We start from the raw sequence: 20,184 nt of genomic DNA on the forward strand, positions 1-20,184 counted from the left end.
ACTAGAACATTTCACTTCTATATAAATAAAAATGAATACCAAAAATATATGTACGCGCATAACTCAATAACGCCTGGACCAATTTGGCCAATTCTTTTTCTTAAATGTTTGTTGAAGTTCAAGGATGGTTTTTACGGCGAGAAAAATTCGAATAGTTTCCGGAAAACCCCTAAAAACAGCCCTTTTCTTTTCCCCATACAAACGTTACAATAAATATGAATGTTTGTTTGTTAGTTTGTTAGTAACACTAAGAGAACGGTTGAACCAATCTTAATGAAATTTTTAAAGGTTGTTTGTTGTGGATCAGGAAAGGTTTAGAAACAAAATACCTTATACTTTTCATGAGGAGAAGTCGGAAAATTGGACAATTCCAAAAAGTAACATTTTCCATACACAACGTATGGCAGCCCAAAGAAAGGCAAGAAGTACTCCCAAAATGCGATGACATACGTGTGGAATTATGGATCGCGGTCAATCAGCTAGCGATCGTAACGATATCACAGCACGACTTTTTTAACAATAGCTGCGATGTTTGATGGTCTTTATCTTGAAGCAACCTATGGTATATATGATACTGTTAGATGCTGAATGTGTTCTGTTGAGTAGCAAAAAAGAGGTTTGCCGCACGCACACATTCTTCTTTGGATGCGGATGGTGATTACACCAGATCAAATTGATGAAATCATTTCAGCGGAAATTCCTGATTCAGAGATAGATCCAGAATTATACGAAGTGGTTAAAACCAATATGATTCATGGACCTTGCGAACCTTACAATCCCACTTTGGTTTGTATGTTTGACAATGAATGCACGAAACACTACTCATGTGCTTTTCTTTCGGAAACGGGAATGGGAAATGATGGATATTCACTGTATCGGCGTCACTCACCAGACGACAATGGCAGAACATTTAGCATTTAGAGGCGTGAATATCGACGTTAACAACACATCGAAGTTGACAACACATGGGTCGTACCATATTCGCCCCTTTTGTTTAATTCACATTCAAAACTCATGTCAATGTTGAATATCGATCGAATCGATCAAATACGTTTGCAAGTACGTCACCAAAGAAAGCAACATAGCGGTTATTGGCCTTGAACGATATGAGATCAGCAGTATCAAATGGGTCGATATGTGAACTGCAATAAAGCGCTTTGTAGGATATTTACCTTTGCAATTCATGAAAGTTTTCCGACTGTTTTGCGTCTCGCGGTTCAACTTCATTTAAGTCATCGCGTATTGTGAATGGTACAGTGTGTGCAACATTTTGAGAAGCATCCCAGCAGTAGCATTTGCTGGAACATGATAATCACTGGAAACAGACGAAGGACAATGCGATAGTACTTCGCATGCCACTGAAGTTCGCATACTTATCGCGAAGATCATTTCGACATATCCGCCTTTAAATTCGCGTTAATTATGGGATACGAAAAAATGACATTGCCGATGACATTTTACATTGTATTCGCTAAGAATTGGAAATGGGCAAATTTCGGTTGATACTTCCAGTGGTTTGATATCAATTTCACCTCCCTTTTGTCAATTCACTTCAACGGAAGATGAACTCATCACGAATGTTTATCCGAACATTGGCCAAATTATCGTAACTGCGATAGCTTGAGTGCACGAGCAATTTTAGCTGCCAAAATTACCGATGTTAGTGATTTAAACTGGGATTCAAAGTCAAGTTCCGGGATGGGGGAAATGGTAGGGCTGACAAAGTATTTTGAGAGTCACTTGGTATATGTAATACGATAATGTTTACCTTTGCAGATTCAAAGGCAAATATATCATCGAACTGGTTCCTTATTACCGGTGCCGGATAGTGACTATAATTTTTTTCAAATTTATTTCATCGGCTATTCAGCAAGAAAAGTCGATCAGCGTTGTGCACCAAACAATTCTGTGAAAAGATCAGTTGTGGAACAGCTCCAATTATTGTTCCATCAACACAACGCATTGATTGCATTATTCAAGACCGCATTAGATCACATGCCATCTGATAACCACAAAATTGTTATCAAAGCCGATAAGACGCCTGCAGGACAACACATACGACGTTTTAATGCCCCAACAATCGCTGAAGTCGCTATTGTCATTGTAGGTGAAAATGTAGAAAACCCAGGTATTGTTTTACACCGGCGTAACAATCAACTGCAGCGTGTGTCCGAAACACATCGATCATATAATGCTTTACAATATCCTATCTTATTTTGGCAAGGTGAAGATGGGTATCATTTTTTAATAAAGATGATAATTCCAGTTACAGGTTAATAGACATTTTATGTTTTTAATGTTTACCCCAGCCTTAAGTAATTTGAACACAAAAAAATGATTTTTATGTTCTGAAACTAACAAAAAAGTTAGTTCAATGAATTATTATTCATACAGACTGATGGTTCGAGAAAATGAGGTCAATCACATTTTAAAATGTCGGCGTTTCTTTCACCAATATGCTGTCGATATGTACATACAAATGTAAAAGTAGAAACTGAGTGATTAACGTTTATCAGGTTGAGCCAGGCAAAACTCCGTTCTGAGGAATACCTACATCTTCGGGATGCCATCAATGCTGATGGAAATGCCGAGAATGTAAGCAGAACAACTATTCTCCCATCAACATATGTACGTCAGAAGTCCACGACATATGCATGAAAATGCTCAGGCTGCTATGTCATATGTACGTCATTATGGGTCACCAGATTTGTTTATAACATTCACATGCAATATACGGTGGACAGAAATTCGGCAAGAATTATTTAGTGGCCAATCACCCATTGATAGACTCTACATCACAGCAAGGGTATTCAAAAATGTAAAAATAATGATGAGGATCCATTTTTACATGAGATTGTTACAAAAAATATGATCCATGGTCCCTGTGGAATATTAAATCCCATATCTCCATGTATGGTTAACGGAAAATGTTCAAAGCTTTCCAAGACAGTTGGTATCAGAAACTATTAGTGGAAATGATGGTTATCCACTTTACCGGCGGCGAAGCACTGTTAACAATGGGAGGTCAACAACAGTCAAAGTGAATCCGCAGGATATTGAAGTTGACAATCGTTGGGTTGTTCTATCTTCGCCTTTACTCTCCAAGACATTTAAAGCAGACATAAATGTAGAATTTTGCCATTCCGTAAAATCTATTAAATATATCTGCAAGTATGTAAATAAAGGTGTTCGGAGTTGCTGCTAAAAATGTGTTCGGAGTTGCTGCTAAAAATTCCAACGATGAGATGACTCATTTCAAATGGGCCGCTATGTTAGTAGCAATGAGGCGATGTGGCGTATTTTTTCGTTTCCTATACATGAAAGACACCCCACTGTTGTTCAGTTGGCCGTACATCTGAAAAATGGTCAAAGGGTGTACTTTACAACGGAGAATGTATTGCAACGAGTTGACAGGCCACCATCAACAACATTGATCAGCTTCTTTGAAATGTGCCAGAACACTGTTGTATTCTGAAATGCCTAAATATTATACCTGGAATCAATCGTCAAAAAAATTTCATCGGCGCAAACAAGGATAGCCAGTTCCAGGTTACCCACATGATGCATTGAGACGTATTTAAACAGTCCATCCCAGCCAAGACGAGCACTTCATTGGCGCTTACTATTAGTCAATGTTCGTGGCCCAACATCATTCCAACATCTGCAAACTGTTAATGAAACCCAAAATGGTATTGCACTTGCACTTGCTTCGTCAGGTATTGCAGGGCACTCAAGTTGCCCTTGAACATGCAAATAAATGACACTCCAACCTGCAACCTTTCGAGAAATTCATCAATGGCCAAAGTGTTGCAGCAATGCAGATTAATAGTTTGGGATGAGTGCACAATGGCACACCAAAAATTTTTAGAAGCATTTGACAGCACTTTGCAAGATTTGCGAAAGAACCAAAACCGGTTTGGTAGTGCAGTGTTATTATTGGCAGGTGATTTTCGACAAACATTACCAGTAATACCACGATCAACGCCAGCAGACGAACTTAATGCATGCTTGAAGTCATCCATTTTAGGGAAATATGTTAAAACACTCAGATTAAGTATGAACATGCGAGTCGAACTGCAGAATGACCAATCTGGGGAATCTTTTTCAAAGCAATTGCTCGATTTTGGTAATGGAGAAATACCTGTTGACTCATCGTCTGGATACATTACGTTCCCTACCAATTTCTGTCACTTTATGAAATCTAAGACAGAACTGATTGAAAAGGTTTACCTAAATATTGCACAAAATTATAAAGATAATGTTTGGATGAGCGATCGAGTTATATTGGCTGCAAAAAACATTGATGTCAATAAAACGAATTTTCAAATTCAAAATAAGATAACTGGTAAATTGATTACATACAAATCGATTGATTCAGTCACTAACCGAGATGACATTGTTAACTATCCAACAGAATTCTTAAATTCGCTGGAGTTACCCGGATTACCACCTCATAATCTGCAATTAAAAATCGGATCGGTAATAATCATGTTGCGGAATATAAACCAGGCTCGTCTTTGCAATGGCACCCGACTTGCGGTGAAGAGATTAATGAATAACGTGATAGAAGCCACAATTTTGAAAGGGAAGTACAAAGGCGAAGACGTTTTAATTCCACGGATTCCTCTAACTCCGAACGACTTGACGTTAAACGGTTACAATTTCCAGTGCGGCTAGCATTTTCAATGTCGATAAATAAATCACAAGGGCAGTCGCTAAGTGTTTGTGGCATTAATCTTAAAAATTCATGTTTTTCACATGACCAGTTATATGTCGCCTGTTTTCTTATAAACCAATCAGAAGAAGACAGAGCATTGTCTGTCGGGTCAGCTATACTTAATAAAGAAATTAACTTCATTCAGATAAAATGGTAACATACTTATATTTCTTGATTATAGGGCGGTACGACGTTCACCGTTAGTAAAAAATAAAATAAAAGTAAAAATAAAAAACCACAATAAACTAGAACACAACAAATTGGAACGCCGGCATAGGAAAGAATTACCACCAAGAGAAACAAGCAAAGGAAACACACAGTTTTTTTTTTATCAATTTAACTTCCAAAATCCCTGAGGGAAATCAGAAATACATATACACCAATATTGCGTATTTTCAATATCAGTTTCACGCATTATTCGAAATGCGAATTATATTTACATATGTATTGATGTACATATATTTCTCAATACTGGTATACCTATAGACGTCCACACGTGTGTCAAATGATATTGACATCGTTTCAGTTCCCGCTGATACAAGGGCATATGTGTAATTCCGTAAGAAATATTAAAAAAAAGCAAGTAAATACAAACGCGGCTTTCAATTATTTTTCGGAAAATAACAACTCTTCTTTACTTAAAAGAGTTTCCGGCTACTGCATTTCTCAATTAGAATAAAAGAAAATAAATAATAAATCTATTGACAATTTTTGGACACGCCTGCAAGCTGCATACAACGCAATAATAGAAACGGGTGATTCAGATCTACCTGAAAATTTTTAATCCTCGGCTTACGCCAAATAAGAAAACTGCTTAGACCAGTATGAAAACACAAAAGCAATAATATCAGATCAATTAAGGCTTATGAAAATCAATCGCACTTACTCTCCATACGAGACATTCATCTCAAAGTGTCAGCATGCGATACGGAAATATTTCATGGAGGTTATGAAGAATGGTCGTATTTCCGGGACATGTTGGGACTGAAGGTCAAGCAGGCGTAATAAAGCAGTTCGCATTAAATTACGATAATGTCAATTTAGCTTGGAAAGCTCTAAGGTCAAGATATAAAATGAGAGAATATTGATCGAGAAGTAAGTAACGATACCTTGCCTAAAATTCAAAAAGAAACAAGTGAAGAATTCATAAAAATAGAATGCACTGTTTCAAATTATTTGTCGGTTCTATCAACACAAAATACTCCCACAGACAATTGGGATCCTATTCTGGTAAACATACTATATGTACCGCCACATTACCAAATCGCTCTCATCAAGAAGAAAATGCCAACGTGGCAGCAAATGAAAGATTTTCTAACTACCCAATATGAAATTGCGGAAAGGGTAGACAAAAAAATAGTCAGAACTAAAATCATTCAATGCGATCTAAATCGAAGCTTTAAATAATCACTTTTCCATCCATATCTTCCAAGTTGGAAGCAACAATAATTTAAATAGACGGTTTTTCAAAACTCAATCGTTCACATCATTCGATCAGGAAGTCATAAGCTAAGAACTTGTGAGAAGTTTAAAAAATTTAATAATAATGGAAGGTACAAATTTGTCAAATCAAAAAGACTCTGTATAAACTGCTAGTCCCATGCACACAATCTTAATAATTGTGGAAGCAAATTCAATTGCACATAAGCGCATTCAAGCAGAAGCTATAGTTTTACTGCAACTTACCAACATGATTCCAAGCTATCATATGGATAACAGGCATTGGCAAATGGTTTCACACCTAAAGCTAGTAGGTTCCAACTGCAACACCCCAGCTCAAATAGATCTTCTCTTAGGCAGCGATCTCATATCGCAAATTATACTAGAAGGTGTTCAAAAAATTTCAAAAACTCTTCTATCTCAAAATATTATATTCGTTTGGATACTAAGTGGACTAGTTACGGAACCAGTTGCCACAATGACAACTCAAGTTGAGGAAATCTCAAACGAGTACCTCAATTCACAATCGAGAAAATTTTGGGAGTTTGAAGATATGAATGGAAAAATGATTATCTAAAGAGCCTCCACAGAAGGTAGCGATGGAAAACACCAGAAAATGCGCCTAAGCTTAGAGATTCTGTCTTAATCAATGACGATTGTCTCGCCCTCTACCGAATGGCGGTTTGGCCGCATAGAGAAGCTCTACTACGACTCCTACGGTCATATTCGCGTAGTCGATTTCCGTACACAAACGGAGACGCTAGCCGCCAATAAAATCGAAACGTAAACCGTAAATAATGAGCCGTAACTAATAAACAAAGAAAAAAAACGTAAAATAACCCACTAGCAATAAATGCGAACAAAAAACAAAAACAAAAAAAGTCGATCCAGATGACGGCTCACTGCACCAGCACCCATATGAATATATGTATATGTATATGATAATTAAAACAAAATTTTTTAACAGATAAATACGGATGCCGACATGCTAACCGCAGCTACGCCCAGCGTACGCATGCATTTAAATGAGCATCGTTCCCCGACATCAACACACATACCACACTAGCACACAAATTCGGCTTAGACTCACAACACTGAGACGCAACCTTCACCACACTTACCATACTTACAATCCACATTCTACACTACTCATGATAGCACCACACACCGACACCTACACACAAGTACACCAACCACAATCAAACCACACACATCACACCATCTGCTTCAACACAAACGAAAAAAAGGACCGATAACGGCGGAGAAGTACTGCTAAGAAGCGTTTTTTTTTGTTACCGGAGGGGGAATCTTCGAAAGATACCGTCCTGTTTCAGACGGCATGCACGATTCATCCTACACGCGCATGTGCCGCCATTGTCACCAAGTGCGGAACCTGCTGGGTAGGACGCCTACTAAACCATAACTCCGTCTTTTCTAGGTATTTATTTTTCTTTGCGGGACCGCCGCTAGGCATTTCTTCACAAAGATAAGCTTTAGCCGGTTGGCTATCGATCTATAAATTTTCAACTCCATGCTGATCACCTGTTTATCGCTCTTTCCCTGCCATTCCTTCCGTCTAAGCTCTATTAGGGCTGTCGCGCTCCATTCTTTAACAAAGTTCCACACCTGCTGGGAACTTAGCATGTGTGGTACAATGTTTTCAGGGGTTAGTCGCTCTGAAAGAAGTTTCTCTAGTTCCTCTCTTTCATCTTTATAATGGGGGCACAGAAAGAAAATGTGCCCGCGTTTTCATTCCCTTTTCCATAAAAAGAGCAGTCAAACCCATCGTCATGTCCATATTTGTGTAAATACTCCCTGAAGCAACCGTGCCCAGTCAGGAACTGCGTCAAGTAATAGTCAGTTTCTCCGTGTTTTCTCTCTACTCACATTTGCACGTTTCTGATCAATGTGTGTGTCCATCTACCTTTTGTTGTTTCGTCCCATCGTTTTTGCCGCTCATTAAGGCTGGCTTGTCTTTTTTGCTGTTTTTCTTGATTATTTAGTCGTCTGCCCGCGTTTTTCGCTTTGTCATATCTTGAGGCATGATACCTGAAATAATTCCAGCCGCTTCGTGTGACACAGTCCAGAATGCGCACGCTACCCTGATTGCACTTAACCGAACTACTACTTTTGCCGCATTCGCATATGTTTTGTGCAGCAATGCTGGTCCTCATATGGGTGCGGCGTACATTAGTACTGACTTTCTAACTTTTGCCAGAAGAGCGCGTTTATTCTGACTAGGTCCATCTATGTTGGCCATGATTCTACTTAATGCAGCCGTCACCTTTGCTGATTTCTCACAGGCTTTCGCGATGTGGGGCCTCGCGTCAATAATTACACCCAGGTATTTCAACGACTTTTGCGTTGGGATATTGTATCCATCAATGTTGAGCGTAGTCGACTCAGAGTTGAAGGCATTTTTTACGTCGAACGTCACTACCGCGCAGTATTCTTTGGAGCCATATATCCACCTGGTTCCTTCAATAGCCTTGCTTGCGACCTCTGTTAACTTTTTTATGGCGGCTCTCTTTCTAGATGTTGCTCTAGCCGCACACAGATTATACGCTCCAGTATTTTCCCCATTGTGTCCAGCATACATAGTGGTCGGTAGGAGCCTGGCTCCCCTGCTGGCTTATTTGGCTTTTGTATAAGCACTCCCTCTCGTAAGCATCGCGTATAAACTGCCGTAAACGGGGTGGGTTTATATTTAATAGCCAGTTTTAGGGCCTTATTAGGGATGCCATCTAGGCCTGATGCTTTAGTATTTGCGAATCACTCTGCTGCTTCTATGATTTCTTGGTCAGTGACTAACGGTGCGTTTGTAGCTCCAAATTCTTTTATTTGCTGCCTTTGAAGCAATTGCGCCGGAAAAAAGTTTGGACAACCGTCTTTAATAAACTCTTCTTTATTGCTATCTTAAGTTCATTTAGCTTTCGTTTAAAGCGCTCGGTTATCATTGTGAAATTTGCCGTTTGTCGTCGCTTTTGACACTGGCGCCTCGCTTTGTGGTAGTCACTTCTTAGAGCTCCAATAGCCTCATTCCAATAGTATGCGGGTTTTCTGTACATGTGCGTGGTTTTTTCCTACACATAGCGGTATCGCATGCTTTTCTCACATGTCTTCTTTTCTATGTCTTTAGCGTAGTTTGGATTGTCAAGTAGCATTAATTTGTATATATCCTCATCAAGAGTTTCAACTTTCCAGAGTCTGTTTTGAACTTTTTTGAGAGACTTAGGCATTTTGTGCGTTTTGTCAATTTCAAGAAGAATTGCCAAGTGGTCACTGTGTGTACACAAGTCGCTCACTTGCCATGTACACGACCGTACTAGGGAGCTACTAGCAAACGTAATATCATTACAGAACCGCGGCCGTGCGAAAGTAATTTTGTAACCAGTATTCAGCAAGACGGTGTTCAGTACCGAAAAAGCATTCAAGGAGTTTTTCCTCGTCTATTTGTGTACGTGCGACCCCACTCCACTGCCCACGCATTGAAGTCACCTCCCACTACGTTCACTGTGATGTTCGACACTTCACGTACAAGGTTATCGATGATTATTTCATATTCACCTTGTGCTATGCTTGCCGGGAATGTAACAGCTATAGAAGTTTATTTCGCGGATTTTTGCGGAGGTCCACCTTGCTGCGCTAATGTTTTTGTATTGTTCGCAGACTATTGCCACGCCGCACGATTTTCTGCTCAAACACTGTATGCGTAAGCAGGTCTTGTGCTGCTTCGCAGTGGTTGAGGTTGAGCTGTAGAACTCTCATATTTTGGCTCTTTTGCACGCTTCTAGCTAGAGTCGACATTTCTTGCTACCTATCTGATGGTCAGAGTTCTCCTTTCCTTGTTTTTTACATGCACTGCAAGACGGCTCCTTGTTGCATGTCTTTGCAAAGTTCCCCACATTTGAGGCAGCGCTGACTACTATCGTTTGAGTTTTTGCAGGTTCTCGCCAGGTGGCCATATTCCAAGCAACATAAGCATTTTTTTTTGGTTCGGCTTCTCCTTAATTCTACACACTACCTATCCTATTTTAATTTTCTTGGCTTGAAAAAGTAGCGTAGCCTGTAAGGCGGGGAGGCTTAGCGTAGCTGTTTGGGTGCCTGTGTATGACGCCCTAATGCCTCTGATTGAACCTTTATCAAAACCCCCCGATTTTTTATTTGCGTGCAAATAGCATTGGCAATGTCTTCCTCTTCGGTTATTTCATCCAGATCCCGGTTTTCCACTGTTGTTTCACTCGTTAGGGCTTTAATTTTGGCTTTATCTCCCAGCACTTTGCCTATTTCGCTGGTTTAGTCAGCAGTGTTTTCCATTTACGCGCTCTTAAGTTCCATTAAAATTTTACTTTTGGCCGTCTTTCTAATCTGGCTTACACTTTCCCCCAGTTTCTGCAGGGCATCTTCTTTTTTAACAGCCCTTAAAGTACCACTGTATGTCATGTTACCGGTACACGCAATCACTATCGCATCAGGCCTAGGTCGGTGTTTATATGCTGCCTTCTTTTTCTTTCTGATTTCCGTCCAGTCATCTTGTTTTCCGGTATCTGTCCTTTGTTGATTGAGATTACCGTATCTACTTTTTCCTCGTTATATTTAACCTTCGTTGGTTCCTCTCCATGGGTGTTTTATTCTTTTTTGGAGGAGTCTGCCTTTTCGCCTGTTTTTCTTCGCGAGGTCTTTTAGGCGTTGTTTCCGTTGTTGCGGGCATATTTAGGATACTCCGTCTTGCTTCCTTGATCTTTCGGTACTCCTCTAAGACTTTTCCGCACATCTTCGTTATCTTGCCAACGAGGTCCCTAAGATTATTGTTGATTGTTCGCTGTGGTGGACGCATTATCTCTATCAACTTCTTAATTTCTTCACCAAGCTCATTCATGTGGTCGCCGCGAGGGTTTACCTTTCGCTTGCGGCGTGTTGTCTTGCAGCGCTGGAGGCGACGATCTTGTTCCCGTTGGTTTTTTCACGCTAAGCATATTTAAGGGAGATCTACTTAGCCGCGAAGACCGCTTAAATGGGTCTATTTCCATTACTGGTGTCCTTTGGAGTCAGTTCCTGGCACTTTGGAATTATTTGGATCTCTTGCGTTTCCCGCATCGTTTCCTAGTATGGTAACATAGATGTTACTGCTACTGTTGCTGCTAGTTCTGCTATCGTTTGTATTATTTTTTCTCATGAAAAATTCCATTCCTTTATTTTGTACCAGCGCATCGTGTGTAGGGGGCGGGCCGAAATAAACAGGAGCGGGTGTACCCTCGGTGGCTATGCACCTATCCCAGTTCCCTGAGGCCTGTTCTTCGCTTTACTGAACCCGGAAAACATGAACGGACCAGCGCTCGCCCAGGGCAACGCAGACTACTAATCTTGCGCCCAATGCACACTCCTTGACCAGAGCCCGAAGGGGCTGATTACTGATGGACACCGCGGCTAACACCTCGGCAGAGCAGGCTCACATCACCTTATCCATCTCGGCAGCAGAGAAGTCGCTGAAAAGATTTAAAGGGACTCCCAGTGCGCCGCGATATACATCGGTGAAAAAACTTTAACAGCCGCACCTGACATGGTGAACAAACGCTGACCAGGAAGCCGCTCATTGTGAGTCCGTCGCGCCTAGATTTTTGTATTACCCACCATGCCCATGCATGATGGAGAAGGACACCTATTTTTTGAGAGGCGGTATCGGCTCGCCTCTGTCGCAGGGGTTTTATCAGCTTAGCTGGCTTTTATACTGCAACCTCCACTCCTGCCGCCCCTCGTCGGGGGTTGCTTATTCGTCATAACTTATTTCGCAACTAACCTGCCACTACAGGCCGCCCGACTATCCGCGAAATGCCGAGCCCCCGGTAGCTTAGAGCTCAGCTGAAAAGTCTGGGCCACTAAGAAACCAAGACCCACGGGCTAATAAGAAGCGTGTAACAGTTTCTATGAGTACAATCAATCACTCCAATTGCAAATGGAAAGCAATAATTTGCTTGACATTTCATTTGAGCATCTTTTACTTCATCTCAATCTTTCGGGAATTTTATCCACTCGCTTGATTTGGAAGATATAAGTTTCGCAACTTCCGCAATAGTTCGCGACATAGTTGATTGATGGACACCAATATCTGTGGCTATATGTACCATTTTGGAATCCAGGATCTGCACAAACTCTTAAATACAATTGAATTTTATCAATATTACTGAGGGCACCTCCACGTGTTTCTTCTGATTCCTCAAAAAAATAATTAGCAAACCAGAAGATGCTACTATCATCAAACCTATATATTTTCATTTTATTATTAATTATATAAAAAAAATTAATAATTAACAATATAAACCTGAATAATTTTTTACCCGCACTTGCTAAACTTGTTTTACGCTGTTGATAACATTTTGTATTTCTTTGTGGCACAAAATATTTGGCCATGATTCCTTTCTAGTGTAGTAACTATAGGCAGACAAAATTTGAGCAAGAGCTCACAAAAAAGAGCAAAATCTTGTTTTTATGCATATGAAAGTGAGCACAAGCTCATCGAACTTAGTTCGAACTGAGCAAGACGAGATCAAAACTGAGCAGTTAGTAAAAGCAAACACATCAAATTTTATTATGCATACGACAAGCACCTTTTACTCAAAAAATCGAGTCCGAGCACAAGCTCACGTTTTATGCATGAGACCCATTATACCACGTGTATACCAAAAGACTGATGTCATAACCTTACCAGCCAACTTTTTCGTCTTTCCACGCTTGAAGACTGGTTCATCATGTGCAGCCTACTATAATGTCTGTCGATTGAACTCCAATGTGAAATGATGGAGCCGTATGTGAAACCGACACAAAAATTCGGTTTTATTACGATTAAAGAGCACTCAAACACTCCTCAGAATCAGCAATGCGCTGTTTTTTTTTAGATTATAAACTTGCGAGACACCGACTTTGCACAGAGCTTTCGCCTCTTTAGGGCGTCTACCGCCTTCATTATCATCGATAGTCATTTCGCCTCTTTCCAAGCAAATCTCTATTCAACGGTGGATTTCTCTGGTGCAAGTTCAATAATATTTTCCCCCAAAAATCAATGCTTTATTAACACTTGATTCATTTCTTTGTAAACTAACACAAGTTGCTCCACAAAAAGACTGTATCTCATTAACTAATAGTTACAATCTAACTAATAGAAATCATATAAATAGATGGTAGTAGTAGTATTATCTATGGGTCATCCACAGTAAAGCGTGAACGGGTCCTTTAGTACTTTAATAAAATAATCATATGTAAACTTTTTGGAGACTATCTTTTAGGAAGTTTGGTTGTAATAGTTTTAGTGGCTTTTGAGAGGCCACTTTTAAACAATTTCAGGCCACTGATGCACATTTTTACCATAATACCTTGTGTCAATAACCCGTTTATAAATTTGGATTCTAGTTATTTGCTTTCGCTGTACGTCACTTTGTGGAGGTGGCAATATCTGCGATACCAACCTTATTCTTGCCATATACCAAATGTACTAAGTTTCATCAAGATATATCAATTTTTACCGAAGTTATCACTATGATGGATGGGTGGTCAACCAAATTTCAACTCATTTCGTCATTTTGATCATTTATAACCACCTAACCGCATATCTATCGCGATTAGTTATATGTGTTACAAACGATAGGTAAAAAAGACTATTACACTCTGGAGCAGCGTGTTGAAAATATTTTGCTAATGAATTGAATAAGCTTTTTTTCAACGAAAATCTTGAAAATGGTCGAGCTGGTCCCGAAAAATGGGTTTCCAACCCATTTCGTAAACGACACCCTTCTGTGTTATCTCGGGTACAAAATTTAATGTCTTTGATGTGTTTAGTTAGGCTGAGCCCACACCGGATTAGTCAAAAACGTCTTTGACTAATAAAACATAAAGACATCTTGTGCTCTAACCCGCACCAAGCGAAGCACAATGCGACATTTTGTCTTTTTGTCTCGCTTGGTGTGCATTGAAATAAAACGAAAAAAGAAGAAAGCGAATCAGTTCTTGCAAAGATGTCGTCGGTTTTGTAATTATATATTAGGCTCCTTGTCCCGATCAAAAACACTAATTTCTCCGCGTCAATGTTCATTTTAACAACTTGTATGCAGAATAAAAGCACAAAGAAAATGCGTAATATTGACTATTAAAACCAACGGTTCAGCTATAAGCAACGAAACGTGTTTTTCTGTCGTGTCTTGTATGTTCTATTCGGTGTGGGTTGCGCCGTAGCTGAGCATGTAAGTTAATGCTTGCCACCAGATGATTAACAACACGCTGGTTTGAATGGTGAAGTCGAACTCGAATTTCATTATTAAAAACGTTTCTTTTATACAGAATTTTTCTTATATACTATAAACTTACATATGTACTAATTCTTACTTACTAGTACTTATTTCTATATACTAACGTAAGCAATAATTATAGCCAAACAGCAAACCTCAGTTTGGTCGAGAAACGGCTCACATTGCGACGGCACGACTTCCGTTCTGGTTTAGTGCCGACGAAATGTGCTGTCGTTGTAAATTTTGGAAATTGAGCAATGATATTGTATTTTTACAGAATATTGCTGATATATCAGTATATTTGCTAGCTACGAGTACGACAACTTTGTTGTTGTACTTTTAGCTGTGATAACTCCCCCCTTCTTAAGCATCAGCGTCTCGCTGATTAAGAATTATTGGCTACTGAAAGCTGTGGGTAATCTATTATTGGTGGGATAAGAAATGAATTCCTGGTTTTTGGTTTGAGTATGATATATAAAACTAATGATAGTGTTACTGCAACAAGAATTACTAAGAAGCTTGAACTAATTGAAATAATGTTTTTTGATGTTATTCGTTCTAGTTCATTTACATTATTTAAATGTAGTTTATGTAAATAGTTTAAGTCTAATTTAATTTCATTTTCCGTTAGGTTATTCTGAAGTATTGCGGGTAGGATTTGGTAGGAACTTGTTTGCCAGTTTGTGTAACTAACGTTATTCAAAGTTATAGTTTCGTTAAAGAAGTTTATGAGAAAAGTACCATTTAGTTTAAAAGTTGTATTATTATATGTAATATTTCCAATAAAATTTGAAAGAAATATTGTTCCTTCACTAATTAGTTCAATTATAGCTTGGTTTACATATTGGTAATCGCAGAGCGCTTTTTCTCCGCTAAGGATCTATGAAATGCAATGGGTTTTGTTTAGTTTTTTAAGATGGTTTCTCTTGCATATAGTAGTATCATCTACTTCAATGCAATTTCCAAGTATGCCATATTTGTCGTTTTGGGATATGAAAATATTGGTGAATTCTAAGTATACTCGTTTAAGGTGTTTTACTGTCGAACGTATGATAATATTATTATAAAGGGTATCTTCGGTTTTGGGAAGTGAAATTACATATAAAAGAAGTGAGTCTTTAATAATCATAGAAGGTTCTGCATATTTGAGTGCTTGCAGTTCATTTTTAAAAGGTATCAGTTTGAGAGAGAATATTTGCGATATCTTCTTTATTTAGAATTTGGGAATGAACGATTCCTTGTTAAGCTAATTGGGTTGCCATTATAATTTTTGCAATTTCGTCTTTTACGATGCCTAACCTATTATATAATGTTTGTGCGAATAATTCCTTATTATTCTTACTTATTTCATCCACAATCATGTTATAACTATCTTATTATATCTGTCAACGGCAATGTTGACAATTTCTTTAATAGAGAAATCAGGGTATTCTACTTGGAGACATCTGATTATTTCAATAATAGTGGAATGCACACGTTCTATCGCACCATTGACTTCGCTTTTCTGAGGTGGTGCCAGATAGATTTCAATTCCTAACCCTTCTAAATAGTTCAGAGTTATTGGGCTTACAAAGCTGCCTTCATTGTCCATGACCAAAGTCTTTGGTACAGTGAAGTAGTGTAGAAGCTTTTTCAATTTATCCCTGATATGCAGTACTGATTTATTTTTTATCCTGAAAAATTTTACAAATTTAGTGAATTTGTCAACGCACGAAATATATTTTTCGCCGGACATTTCTATAATGTCGATATGCAGTATTTCTGTTGGATACGAAGGTATGGGTGTTGCCTGTAACTTGGGTTTTTGTGGATGCCGGTCGTACTTATTACATCCGCAAATTTCACATGATTTAGTATATTTTTTAATAAGTTTAGTCATTTGTGGAAAATAGTATTTTTCCAATATCTGGTCTTTATTTTCTTAAACATTGCGATGGGCTCTTTTCTGTTCTTGTTCTATTATTTTAAATTTGACATCTTCGTCTGAGATATCGGTAACTACTTTCTGTGTTATCCTGATACGAAATTGTGAGAAATTTTCTTGATATATTTGCTGTAGTAATGAAATGTATTTTTCTTGGATTTTAATTCCATTGATTAGGTTTGGGTTTAGAACGCTTTTCAAGATTCTACTTAGGTTTTCTTTATCGTAAACTTCACATTTAATGAGGTGTCTGTGGAAGCTTGGATGAGGTTCTTCGTGTGTAATCTCCTCCTTTCCTTCTGTAAATATAACTTGATTTTTAAATACGTTAATTGGAGCTTCACAGTGAGGAATAAGCTTTGAGCTATCCTCTTCTGCGCTATGTTGTGTATTTTCATCTGTGGATGTTAGCGTATTAACTTCTATTGGCAGCCGTGATAACGCATCGGCGACTACGTTTGTTTTTCCTGGTTTGTAAATTAGTTTATAATTATATTCTTCTATCCTTGCTTTCCACCTTTTTAACTTGGCATTGTTATTACTGTTGCTTAGTGCAAACGTCAGTGGCTGGTGATCAGTAAGAATTTTTATTTCTTTAGCTCCATACAGGTAAGTCCTTAATTTGTCGAGGGACCATACTATGGCGAGCATTTCTTTCTCTATTGTCGAGTAATTCTCTTCGGTTTTGTTGAGTGATCTAGAGATGTAAGTTATGGGTCTGTCTTGACCGATTATTCCTTGTGAAAGGACTGCTCCGATTGCAGTATTGGAAGCATCTGTTGTCAGAATAAAGGGTTTGTTGAAGTCTGGGAATACCAGAATTTCAGAGGATGTAAGCAAATATTTTATGTCATTAAATGATTTCAAGCCTTCCTCTGTTAGTGAGATTTGTATCCGTTTGGATTGACTTGCTTTTATTTGAGCATTTTCACCTCTAGTTAAATTGGTAAGTGGCTTGACAATTTTTGCAAAGTCTTTTATAAATCTCCTATAAGACGATGCTAAGCCCAGGAAGCCTTTTAATTCCTTAAGGTTAGCAGGTGCGGGAATTTTTTTAATAGCGGATATTTTGTCAGGATCTGGCAAAATACCTTCGCCGGTAACGATATGACCTAGAAAATTTACTTCTGTTCTAAAAAATTTAGATTTTTCCAGATTGACTTTTAAATTTGATTTGTACAAAAGCATGAACACATCTTCAATATTTCGTAAGTGTTCCTCTTCAGTTTTTCCTTTTTTTATAATGTCATCGATATAAACGTAGCAGGCTTTTCCTATAAGCGTTTTGAGAACATCATTGATCATTCTCTGAAAAATGGAAGGGGCATTTTTAAGACCGAATGGCAACCTAGTAAATTCATATTTACCATTGGCTGTAGAAAAAGCTGTCTTTTCTATGTCCTTTTCCTTCATCCTGATTTGGTGGAATCCGGATGTAAGGTCGAGTGTAGTAAAATACTTACATTCGCCTAAGCTAGCGAGAGTGTTGTTTATATCAGGTATTGGATAGGAATCAGGTATAGTTATTGCGTTTAGTCGTTTAAAATCAATAACTACTCTATACTTTTTTTCTCTTGATGGACCTGGTTTTTTTGGAACAATCCACAATGGGGAGTTATCCGGACTCTTTGAAGGCCTTATTACACCATTGTTTAGAAATTCTTTTATTTGTTTTTCTACTTCGCCCCGTGGGTTTGTTGGGTAAGGATATGATTTTGTATATATCGGTTCTTCACTTGTTGTTCTAATTTCTGCTAATACAGTTGTGTCGATTGTCCCACTGTCGGAGACTGGTCCGAAAAGTTCCGAATATTTATTTATCATTTCCTTAACTTCATGTTCATAGGGGTTTTCTTGAATATTATTTATTTGTTTAGAGATATTTTGTTTTAGTGGCAGTACCACATCCTTGAGGGTTATTGTGTCATTTTTCCTATTTATGATTGCTCCCAATTCTTTGAGGGTATCATCGCCAATGATGCCATCAAATGATTTTAAATTGGGTAATGTAAAGAAGTCAAAACTATTTGTAATACCTTTACTTCCGAAGAATGGTCCGCGTAGTTTATGGGTTATATTTACTTGACCTGTGGCTGAGTGAACCTTAAAAGGACACTCAAGTTTCTTTGAATTTTTTGAAAGTTTTTCGGAGACAAAATATTTATTAGCTCCCGTATCTACAAGGAACTTCGCGATATCCCCGTTCTTTAAAGTTAGTTCTAAATAGGGTAGGTTCTTTACACTATCAGGCAATCTGCTAATTTCGGCTAGGTCTGCCTCTGTTAAGTGAATAAGGTAATTTGGGTTAGCGCTTTCGCTGTTTGGGTTGAATCTAGCTTCTAATTGATTTATTCTATTGTTTAATATCGGGTGATTTTTTTGAGGTTAGGATTTTCATGCATTAGTATTTGACAGATCACGTGGGATTTCAGACATGGTGTCAAAGAGTTTGGCTTTGACATTTCATTGAATAGACTTACTAGCTTCTAATTTTATTACCAAAATCAGTGTTCGGTTCGAAATGTGTTTCGCGCTTTACGTCCGATTTATGAAGCAGAAAATCCGCTTTTTTATCGACAAATTTTGTTCAGCGATGAGGCTCATTTCTGGTTGAATGGCTACGTAAGCAACCAGAGCAACCAGAAGCCGTTCAAGAACTGCCCATGCATCCCGAAAAATGCACTGTTTGGTGTGGTTTGTACGCTGGTGGAATCATTGGACCGTATTTTTTCAAAGATGCTGCTGGACGCAACGTTACGGTGAATGGCGATCGCTATCGTTCGATGCTAACAAACTTTTTGTTGCCAAAAATGGAAGAAGAAGTTGACATGTGGTTTCAACAAGATGGCGCTACATTTTGCTCGCGATTCTATGGCCATTTTGAGGGAAAACTTCGGAGAACAATTCATCTCAAGAAATGGACCCGTAAGTTGGCCACCAAGATCATGCGATTTAACGCCTTTAGACTATTTTTTGTGGGGCTACGTCAAGTCTAAAGTCGAGAAATAAGCCAGCAACTATTCCAGCTTTGGAAGACAACATTTCCGAAGAAATTCGGGCTATTCCGGCCGAAATGCTCGAAAAAGTTGCCCAAAATTGGACTTTCCGAATGGACCACCAAGACGCAGGCGGTCAACATTTAAATGAAATTATCTTCAAAAAGTAAATGCCATGAACCAATCTAACGTTTCAAATAAAGAACCGATGAGATTTTGCAAATTTTATGCGTTTTTTTTTTAAAAAAAGTTCTCTTAAAAAATACCCGATATCTTAGCTTGCTCGATTTGCGCGTTTATAGCGCCTGTCAAGTGTGTGATGGCTTCTTGTACTTGCTCCATACTGAGGATGGGGTCATGTGTAGAAGTTCACGCAAGTGAGGAAAGTTCTCTGATCGCCATTCACTTGGGAGTGGCCAGAAACGATTCTTTTACATATGGCTTAAGCAGCTCACGACTTTCGGTCTTTGACCAAGTATCCTCTGGGTAGCCTAAGAACATCCGTTCGAAGATGAGCTAAAGTGAGAAGGCGAAACACCCCTGCATAGGGTTGTGCGCTGGGTTTGGGACCCGCCACGTAAAAAGCTCACCCCAATGAAAAACCAACAGCAGCCTCGGATGAGAGACCCCCCTTTTGATGACGACCATGGCAAACGAAAGAAGGACTACGAATTAAGGGCATGCACCTGGAATGTCCGGTCCCTTAATTGGGAAGGTGCCGCTGCCCAGCTGGTTGATGTCCTCGTAAAAACAAAGGCTGACATCACCGCCGTCCAAGAAATGCGATGGACGGGACAAGGACAGAGACGAGTAGGTCCTTGTGACATTTAC

General features: G+C 38.9%; 1 protein-coding gene across 3 annotated transcripts in view; it reads right to left on the minus strand.

Moving 5' to 3' along the window:
- Positions 1 to 20,184, minus strand: part of LOC126765061 (cyclin-dependent kinase 5 activator 1) — a 235,222-nt gene that overhangs the window by 95,300 nt on the left and 119,738 nt on the right. The gene's annotated exons all lie outside the window — the stretch shown is intronic.

This window comes from Bactrocera neohumeralis, unplaced genomic scaffold (assembly GCF_024586455.1).
Source record: "Bactrocera neohumeralis isolate Rockhampton unplaced genomic scaffold, APGP_CSIRO_Bneo_wtdbg2-racon-allhic-juicebox.fasta_v2 cluster10, whole genome shotgun sequence".
Lineage (NCBI taxonomy): Eukaryota > Metazoa > Arthropoda > Insecta > Diptera > Tephritidae > Bactrocera > Bactrocera neohumeralis.